Source organism: Alnus glutinosa, chromosome 5 (assembly GCF_958979055.1).
Source record: "Alnus glutinosa chromosome 5, dhAlnGlut1.1, whole genome shotgun sequence".
In the NCBI taxonomy this organism is placed as follows: domain Eukaryota; kingdom Viridiplantae; phylum Streptophyta; class Magnoliopsida; order Fagales; family Betulaceae; genus Alnus; species Alnus glutinosa.
This window is the reverse complement of record NC_084890.1, coordinates 16,322,538-16,333,719: the sequence shown is the minus strand read 5'-3', so window position 1 is coordinate 16,333,719 and position 11,182 is coordinate 16,322,538. Positions and strand designations below refer to the sequence as shown.

General features: G+C 35.4%; 1 pseudogene; it reads left to right on the top strand.

The window, feature by feature from the left end:
• The first annotated feature begins 467 nt into the window (after positions 1–467).
• On the top strand, positions 468–9,758 carry LOC133868305 (uncharacterized; annotated as a pseudogene).
• Positions 9,759–11,182: the final 1,424 nt, after the last annotated feature.

Here is an 11,182-nt window from a genome sequence, read left to right as displayed (position 1 = left end):
ACCACCGCTCCGCCTGCAGCAAGTGGCGCCGGAGACTTGAGAGACAGAGTGAGCCAGGAGGGTGAGACTTCAAAAGTATTGATAAAATAATAAAATAATAAAAAAGTATAAAAGAAAAAGTAAATAAATAATATTTAATTGATATTGAGAAAAGTAAATGAAAGCGTGTGACTTGTGAGTTATTTTTTGATAGAATAATGATTCAATGCCATCTAAATATACAACTTTTCACCACCTTGCATATGTGGCAAGGTGGTCCCTCACTACTTTTTGAGTTTTTTTTATTTTTTAAAAATAAATTAAAGTGGGGGACCACTTTACCACATATATAAGGTGGTGAAAAATCGTATATTTAGGTGGTAGTGAATTATTGCTCTTTTTGATAAGGGAGAAAAAATAATTTTATTCTCTATATTTAAGAAAATTGTTTGAAAAGTTGTTGAGAATGCTCATTATGCTCATGTTCCTCTCCCTATCCTTACTTTTCACTCTCTTCCTCTCGTCTTTTACTCGAGTAGCACTTCTCGGTTGCTCAAATTTGTTTTATTTGTTTTCTGAAAACAGGATTTGGCCCAGGATTTTTTTTTTTTTTTTTTTTTTTTTTTTTTTTGAAAATTATCACTTGACATTATCCACTTGTTACACAACAACCCCTTAGAGGAAGGGCTAAGCAAGGAGGACAGGTAGGAGAAATACTGAAATAGAGGTTTGGTGACCGAATCTTAAATATACCATTTGAAAGTGATTCAGTAATAAAACTTTCGGGAATCTATTTTTCTTCTTGTATTCCAGGTAAAAGCTCGTTGAAGTATTAAATAATGTAAGAGTAGAGTGTGATATTAGAAACCGATCTTTCTTTTAATTTTATTTATTTATTTATTTTTTTCACAAATAAATAGGAAAATTTCGTATGTAAGTTGGATAGAAGAAATTAGTAGCTTGCCATATATAACACACAAAATTTGTCCGCCAGTTCTTTCAAGTCGGGCCTCTCGGTCCGTTATTATACACCTAATCCTAATCCACCAATAATGCAATTAAAAAATTCAAAAAAGAGAGGAAAAAGAAATCTGCAAGTCATGGTGTGCGAAGAGAGCACAATAATAGATCTGAGGCAAAATGAAGGTGGCGCCGATTTGGTGGATCTGGGCGGTAAGGTCCACCAGCTCCCCTGCTCCATCAAGCACGACGGCCCTTCCTCTGTTTCCCACTATTTCAAACCCAAACCCACAGGTAAGCTCCACCAGCTCTCCTCTCTCTTGTTATGTTGTTTTAAAATTTTCTGACATTTGTGCTCTTTGGTAAATGTAAGGGATTGAGGTGGGGGGGTTAGAGCTGCAGTAAGCGTATTTCAGAGGAAGGAAGTTGCAGGGAGCGACCATTCCAATTCCACAGGGGTATTCTGGTTTGTGATTATTTCTTTCTTTCTATGTATATAGAGGTCTCTGAGTGTGTGTGTGTGTTTTGCAATTGTCAAGTGTTTATGGTTTTATTTCCTTATGACCCAACAGTTTGAGGAGATGCCTTTTTGGACACATGATGTTTTATACCATCTATGCCTTTTAGGATATGTGATGTTCGGTTTTATGCTCACTCTGAGATTGGTCTCTCTACCACTTTCAATTGAGCTGATCATATCATGGTTAGATCTCTAATGGCCAAAATCCTTTCTGTGGACTTGATGCACAATATATATATATATATATATATATATATATATGTATTGGCTTACTTTGAGTCCTAATGCTTTTATAGTTGGTATTTACAATAATCTTTCCTGGTGGGTACGATCAAAATTCCAACTTAAGGCGTGATCCTAATGGCTAGCAAGTTCAGGAAATCATCTACCAATGATTTATTTTGTAATTCTCTTCTCTTTATATGCTGATGCTGCAGTTTTCTCTCTTTCCTTGCCAAAATTAATATGATGGTGTAGTCTATCCAAGAGTAAAGCACTTATTTGGTTCATTGCCCGTGAAAGAGTTGACAGCTTCTTTCTTGATTGCTGCATGCTTAAATAGTTTGGACATTCCATTGGGGGACACGGTCTCAATTTATTGCCCCTGAACACTGCCACACTGTTACTCTTTTACTGTCAACATTTTAGAAGTTTGTAGACTTTTGGAGAAGTAGAAAGAGGATAAAAGAAATTCTGATGATGACTCTACCGGTATGGAGAATTAACAACATGGTCAAAATGCTAGACTCTCAATGGGCATACTGACATCATTCAATCCTATTAGGTAGCCTGTGTATCATCTCTTTGCACTTTATACGGTTCTTAGAGTTTGCTATTCTTAGAGTTTGCTATACTGATATCATTCAATCCTATTTGGTAGCCCGTATATCATCTCTTTGCACTTTATACGGTTCTAAGCTCTTTCCTCGCTGAGCTTCTTACCCTTGGTATGGTTATTAAGGTGATTCTATGAATGTACTTCACTTTGGTTTTGTAAGATGTGTTTTTCTTGAGTAGATTCTTGTAATTTATCTACATTATTTATTGTTTTCCTTTGTTCTGGTATTGTGGTTGTGTTAATGTAAAGAAATACGGTGTTCAAATATTAGGAATAACCCATTCTCAAGTAGTGCAACAAAGTTACACTAGCACAAGGACTCACAACCAAAAGTAGAAGAAAGATTAAAACTAAATGGGAAAATGTACTTCTTATTTATGAACTAATACAAAAATAGATAAAACTTGGATTGGACAACACTTGCACAAGATAGAAGAGGGTTTTGGTGAGATATGATGGAATTAAGAGACTTGGAAGCATGCCTATGGTATATATAAGGGTTAGGGAAGGGTTCTAGAGTATTCTCACACTTAACTAAGAAGATAAGCATGACTTATCATGTGACTGAGGAAGAACAACGAATTTGTACATGAAATGATAATAATGTTCCTTGGGAAGGTGTAAAGATGTATTGAAAGATGAAGTGGGTTTAATAAGGGTAGTGATGGTTAGATGGCCAAGATAGAAGATGGTATGGTGTAAAGGCTCAGAAGGAGAGAATGACATGTGTCATCCATCATTTACAAGTGAGTCCCCGTACATTTAAAATTACATTAGTTCCTCACTACACCACTCAAAACAAGAAGAAAATTAATAATTGTGGATTCTAGAAAATACACTTTAAAATTTAACACTCCCCCTTAAAGTGATTTTCTAGAAATGATACCAAGCTTCTCTCTTAAGGATTCAAACGGACCTTTGGAAAGTGACTTGGTGAAGATGTCAGCAACGTTGTCCTTACTTCTCACCTCCAAAACTTCAATTAAACCCATTAGCACATTTTCATGAATAAAATGATGCTCAATCTCAATATGCTTTGTCCTTGCGTGACAAACCGGATTGGTTACGAGCTTTAAAGCATTTTGATTGTAAAAGAATACGTTTGACTTTGTAAACCCATTTGCAAGTGATAGGCTTCACTTCCTTAGGCTTTGGCACAAGATCCCATGTTTGATTTTTTATGAGAGCATTCGTCTCATCATTCATAGCACCATTCCACTCCTTAACACCTGTACCTTCATCAAAACAAGAAGGTTCACAATCATTAATAGGATTAGCAAGAAAATATGAGTTCGTACTCACAAAATTTCCATCCCTATATTGAGCCGGCAATACGACTTTCTTCTTAGATCTCCTAAGAGGTGGTACACTTTCTGCTTCATCATCAACATGCTGTCCTTCTAGCTTATGGCAATCAACACTACTCCCCCTATTGGATTTGCTCCTCCATAGGTGAAAAAGAAGAAGAAGAAGAGCTGTCTGATGGCATAGGAGCATTAGGTGACAATGGTAAATTGATTTTTGTATGCGGCTGATTGTGAACACTAGTGTCACCACTAGTACTCCCAATAATAGCACCTTCCGCCTTATAATATGAAGAGACTTCATCAAATACAACATCTCGAGAAACAATAAATTTATGGGTCTTGGGATCCATGCACTTCCACCCTTTTTTTTCTTTCATCATATCCAATAAAGATGTATTAATGAGCCTTGGCATCCAATTTAGTTCTTTTTGCATCCAGCACATGAACATAACAAATAGAGCCAAAAACCTTGAAGTGCTTGACACTAGGCTTTTCTTCAAACATTAGCTCATATGGTGATTTCATGTTTATCGAGCTAAGAGGCACCTGATTAATCATATAAGCGGCACATGCCATACCCTTCGCCCATAAGGCTTTGGGTAAGTTCTTTGCATAAAGCCAACTCTTGCAAGTCTCCACCAAGTGCCGAATCTTCCTTTCCGCCACACCATTTTGTTGCGGTGTATATGCACACGAAAGCTCCCTTCGAATGCCGTGCTCCTAACAAAAATTGTGAAAATTGATAGAAGTGAACTCTCCCCCATTGTCGGTTCGAAACCTTTTGATCTTCTTGTCGAGCACACTTTCCACAGTTGTCTTGAATTCTTTGAACATGGAGAATACTTCAGATTTCTCTTTCATAAAATATACCCACGTAAATCGTGTATAATCATCAACAAGTACAAGCATATAAAGAGAACTCGAATACGATGGTGTAGTACAAGGCCCCATCAAATCACCATGAATAAGTTCTAAAGGTGATTTGCACTGTGAAAGAGATTTATCAAATGGAAGACGACGTGCTTTTCCATATTGACAACCCTCACATACTTCATTCCTACCAAAAGTAGTCAACATGGGCAATCCATTCACCAAATTTTTTAGAACCATAACTTTTAATTTATCCATGCTAAGATGTCCCAATCTAGCATGCCAAATTGATGCTCCATCATTTGTACTCATTTTATCAATATAAGAAACCATGGATGCTAAAACAAATTAGTCTTTAATTCTCTTACCCGTATGAATGACATCTGCATCTAAGATTCTGATATTCTGAAGAAACTTCACATCCTTTGGCCCAAACAAGACATAGTGACCAGCATCAACGGCATTGACCACCGAAAAGAGGTTCTTTTTTGTCCCGGGAACTTGAAACACACTTTTAAGTGTGATTTGTTCATCTCCATCATCTTTGATAGTCACAACCCCTTCCTTCTCAACGGGATGAATGGAGTTGTCTGCTGTGACGATTGCATCATTTCCTTTGTAATCTCGGAAGCTTGAGAATTTGGCTTCGTCGCCTGTGAGATGATGCCCGCAACCTGAATCAATGACCCAATCATTTTTATAATTGATTGATGACAAGGCATCAATCGTAGTGGTTCCTGTCATAAAGTACTTTCCCCACTCTTCTTTATGTTCAGGTTCACCTTCCTTCTTGGCTACATATCCTCCTTTGAGTTTCACACAGTAATTCTTCTTTATGTGTCCAAGTTTACCACATTGATAACACTTGACACCTTTTTTATTTTCATCTCGCTTCTCGAATGATTCTCCACCATCTTCATGCTTGCTAGAACCATCATTTTTTCCTTTGCTGAAATTTTTCTTTTTATTAGAAAAGAGAGCATCTCCTTCACTTCCCGAAATGGAGCATCCCACCATTTGTCGAGCCAATGATTCTTGTGATGTGAGAAGACTTTCAAACTCTACCAACTTGGGTTGAACAGCCCATCCTTGAATAGACGTAGCATAGGGAATATACTCCCTCTTTAAACCACGAATAATATGACGCTTCATTCGTGCCTCCGATATAGGTTCTTTTGGATCAAGGGCTGAAATCTCCAAACAAAGATTTTTAATCTTCAAGAATAACTGAGAAATAGAGAGATCACCTTGAGTTGTATTTGTCAACTCGTTCTCCATTAGTTGCAATCGAGCAACATCCTTTTTATTGAACAACCCATCAAGGGTAGTCCAAATCTCTCTGGCTGACTTACACCTAATGATATGCTCAAATAGCCCATGGGAAATAGATCTCTTCAAGATAGATTCCGCCTTTGCATTCGCTATCCACCATTTCTTCAAGTTATCAACGTTCTCCGGAGCATCTTCTGGAGGATTCACATCACCTCCACCAACAACCTCCCATAAGTCTTCTCCAGCAAGATAAGACTCCATGCACGACCTCCATATCTTGTAGTTAGAATGGTTGAGCACCTCAACCCCAAAATTGTTAAACCGTCCACCCGAATACATTTCCACACCACCAATTGATTTTCTTCACCAAGGATGAATTACCACCACCCTTGAAGCTCTGATATCATGTAAAGAAATACGGTGTTCAAATATTAGGAACAACCCATTCTCAAGTAGCACAACAAAGTTACACTAACCCAAAGACTCACAACCAAAAGAAGAAGAAAGATCAAAACTAAATGGGAAAATGTACTTCTTATTTATGAACTAATACAAAAATAGACAAAACTTGAATTTGACAACAATTGCACAAGATAGAAGAGGGTTTTGGTGAGATATGATGGAATTAAGAGACTTGGAAGCATGCATATGGTATATATAAGGGTTAGGGAAGGGTTCTAAAGCATTCTCACATTTAACTAAGAAGAGAAGCATGACTTTTCACGTGACCAAGGAAGAACAACGAATTTGTACATGAAATGATAATAATGTTCCTTGGGAAGGTGTTAGGATGTATTAAAAGATGAAGTAAGTTGAATAAGGGTAGTGATGGTTAGATGACCAAGGTAGAAGATAGTATGGTGTAAAGGCTAAGAAGAAGAAAATGACATGTGTCCCCCAACATTTAAAATTACATTAATTCCTCACTACATCACTCAAAACAAGAAGAAAATTAATAACTGTGGATTTTAGAAAATACACTTTAAAATTTAACAGTTAATGACCCATCCCAGTTATGTTTGACCTCACATTTTCATTTTTCTTTCTAAAAGAGTTCCTCTTTTCTAATTATTCTTTTGCAGGCTTTGTCCTGGGAAAGAAGAATCTTGGGAAGAGAAAATCTTCCGACATGTCTGAAGGGAACTCAAACAGGTGGGAGGTGAATGCAAAATTTCTTAATGTGACATATTGGAATCATGACATCCTCCCTTCACATGATGATGCTTTTTTGCGTTCTTTTCACTGGCTCTCTGTTGCGAAAGTAGTAAGTTTCTGTTCCATCCCTATCGTAGAGATGGAACACTTGACACGTAGATAAATGCCATTTGTCATGTGTTCTATTATTTGAGTGTTAAGAACTGAGATATAGATTTCAACGCAAAAAACAGGTTGTGCTTATGAAAATAAAATCTTGACATGCTAAACAAGCTTGGAGTATATATCTGTTGGAACAGATATGAAACTCGGGTCAATTTTAACTTGCATATTGATCTCGTATCAAATTTTGACCTTTACTAAACAAGCTGTGGTTAAATGTGCACGGGAACTGATATGTTACTTGGGTTTATTTAAGTTGTATGTTAATTTTGTTACTAGTTACATGATGATACTAAGACCCTGGTTTCTTTAGCCTGCCAAGTTGGGATCAGTAGTTATGGTTTGTTTAGAAAATATGATTCGAGAAACTATAGGCGGAGCAATTAGGCATAAATTGATACGAACTCAAAATTTGGTTGTTTGTGCTGTTCAAATAAAGAAAATATATATATATATATATATATATATATATATATATATATATATATATATATATATATATATATATATATATATATATATAGGTGGGAAACAGACATAAAAAAGAAATTTATATAAAAAAAACTCTTTGAACTAACAATCAATTTTAGAATAGCCGCCTAAATTTTCAAGTGTACTAATGTGACCCATCAAATTACAAAAGTGTACCAAAAAAGCCATTTTTGTCGAAATATTCTTATAATACCTCTATTATCTTAAAAACTAAAAAACAAAACAAAACAAAACCTTTTTTTTTTTTTTCTTTTTTTTTTTTTCTTTTTTTTTTTTGTAAAAAAGAAAAAGATAAATGCAAAATCAATCCATGTGGTTGGCCTAAATTACAAATCGTTCATTGCAGAATAAAAAATAATTCAAAGGTCTTCAAGTTAGGCAAAAAATAACAATTTAGTCATTGTAGTCAAATTCCGTCAAAATACTCGACATATTTTGTTAGTGTCAACATCAACACCAATAAAAAGATGACATATGTCACTCTTACTAAAACCAATATCAATATATTAAAAATATACATTATAAAACTAAATCACTCCCTGCAGTCAAAATTTGTCAAAACAATTGGCGGGTTTCGTTAGTGTGCCACGTTAGCATCAATAAAATGAAGACATGTGTCACTATTAATACTATATATATAAAACTAAAAAACTAAAAAAAAAAAAAAAAAAAAATTAATTAATTAATTAATTAATTAATTAATTAATTAAAAAAAGAAAAGAAAAAGAAAAAACAAGAGGTAAAGTGGTAGCTCGACTACCACCCTTTGGTTGGGGTGGCCGCGGGCCACCCCCAATGGTGGATCTTTAGGCCACCCCAGAGAAAGCCGGGGTGACCCGCAACCGCCCCCTTGAGATGGCAGTGGCACGTGCCACCCCTGACATTCTTTGGGGTGGGCCTTCGGGCCACCATTGGGGGTGGCCTTTGCACCTCGAATGGCCTTAAGCCACTCCAGAGGTGGGCGGGGGTGGCGAGCGGCCACCCACATGGATCGGGGGATGTGGGTTTTTATTTATTTATTTTTTTTTTAAGAGAATAAAACAAAAGTGGTTTTTTTGGCAGACTTTGGTAATTTAGTTGGTCACATTAGTGCACTTGAAAATTCAATGGCTATTCTAAAATCGACTGTTAGTTTATGAGACTTTTTTATATTTTTCCCAAAAAAAGAAAAAGAAAGAATATGTGAAAAACAAATCAGGGTTGTTTCAGACGTTCATATAAAGATGGGTGTTTGGAAAATAATATAGATGTTTTATTGTTGGCTTGGTTTGTTTTGAGGTAAAATATATTTTATTGTAAAATGTTTTCAATTGAAAATATTTTTTGGGAAAACATTTTCTGCTATTTGTTTCGCTCCGAAAATATGAAATTATTGACATTCAAAGTTTTAGTGGGATGGCTTCGGTGTAGGTTACTGTCAACTGAAGAGGGATGGTGTCTAGAGTGTGCCATGGTGTGGGTGCTCGATGTGAAGGGGGGTTTGAAGAGATGAGCTGTGGCTGGAAAATGTTTTATGCCTTTTAGGCTTGCGTTTGTTTTGACAAAACATTTTCGATTGAAAATATTTTTAGCGAAAACTACTGACTTTTTTGGTGTTTGGCTAACATTTTGAAAATGATCTTGAAACCATTTTCTAACGTTTGTTCCGCATTGAAAATCATTAATATTTTTACATTACCTCATAGTTAATAATTTTATTCATAAATATTCTTAACTTGGGATTATGAAGATGTCTATGGTCATAAGTTTAGATTTTTTTTTTTTTCTTTCCAGATTCTTGAATTACTTAACCCGTGAAAATTATGAATCTTCTCCATTCTTCCATAATCAATTTGTTGCTATAAAATAACAAAGTTAGCATTATTTGAGCGAAGGGATTTCACAGGCTCTTCCAGCCACCTTAATTGAGAACTTTGTTCATGATTGCAGCTACATAAGCCAGTGACAGCCGAAGATTTGTTTTCTGCATCCATTGCTCTTCAAAAGATGGCTTGATTACTAATTGCCGGTGTCTTGTCATCTTCAGCCACTGTGTAGTACTTATTCTAAAGTAGTTTCTTGTACTGAAAATAAGTATTTAGTTCTCTCTCTCTCTCTCTCTCTCTCTCTCAATCAATCTATCTATCTATCTGGCTCTTTCTCTGTTTGTCCATCCATCTATCGACTCAATTACTATTAATATGTCTGCGTCTTTGCGTGCGTATGTTTTTTGTGTGCATAAAGTAAATCCTATATGTTTATATTGTTTTGTTTAAATCTAATAGTTAGTTACTAATCATTGTAGGATTAAAATCACATCATTTTCACACTATAAGGGAAGGCATTGTTAAGTCTTTCATTGCCATTTTCTCCATTTGAAAACAAAAATGAAAAAACTTTAGAAAATTATGTTTGGATAGTTTGAAAAACATAAAACTAAATTCAGAAAACACGTTTAGGAGAGTCGATTCCATTCTCAAAAAACTTAATTTGTTTTAGATTTTCATGTTTGGTGTGTGATTATTACGAGAATTTGTAACTGAGTGGGTAGTTTGTCGATCGACCGGGAAAGAAGCTGGATCAAGCTTCTTCTTGCCTATTTTGCTAATTTACCAAAAACTAGTGGCAGTATATTATTTTTTTTCAAAAATAATTTTGTAATGGGATAGATTCTTAGAGCATTCCCAATGGTTTAGCCATTTTTCCATGCAAAATGGCTAACGGAAACCTACTTTTGCTAGTTTAGTTAACCACTTTTCAAAACATGCATCAAACCAATTATCCATTGAAGGCATGGTTGGGTGTGATTGTGCTTTGCACATGGAGTCCTCTAGTATCTGCAATTTCGCTTTGAGCGATTGTGCTTTCTATGCTCTTGCCCATTTCAAAAATCAGATAGAATCAAATAAATGATCAGACGTTCTTGCCCATTTCGAAATGCAAAATGCATTTTGTTTACATAATCGGATGGGGGGCTTTTTAAGGATTTGCTTTGTCATTATGGCTAAAAGGGGGAAATGCATAATCCATTGGAAGTGTGCATTTTTATATGCAAAATGGCTAATCAATATCTATTTTATCTAGTTTAGCTAACGAGTTTTAAAAGATACTATACATCCGATTATCTATTCTTTCTCTATATCATTTAAATAATATTTTTATTATTAGTTTTTTTTAATCTTTTTTTATTCCTTTTTTATTTCGTCATTTTTTTTTTCTCAAACGTTCTTATTTTTCAAACAGTAATTTTTTGGCCCCTTCTTTTTTCACTTCATTTGCTAAAGGTCGTTGTCCTTCAGTCTAGAAAAAAATGCTTCATCCTTTTTGATGGAGCCTGGAGATTTGTCACGTATTAAGTAGTTATTTGTATTCCAATAAAGTGTTGGATCTATAATCAGCCCATCTTAAGTTGCACTAATAATGGGCTTAGCCCTGACCCACCAAACTTAGGGTTAGGTTTCCTAGGGTTATGCATGCAATATGTTAGTTTATTTTAATTAGCTCATTCTGTCTTGACAAAAACACTTCCATATCAGGGAATTTCCTTTACAGGGATTTCTATAACATGGACACTGCATTTACAGAAGTTTCCAGAAGCATATTTGCAGAAGATTTATTTCAATATGGAAAGGGGTGAACAAAGGAAGA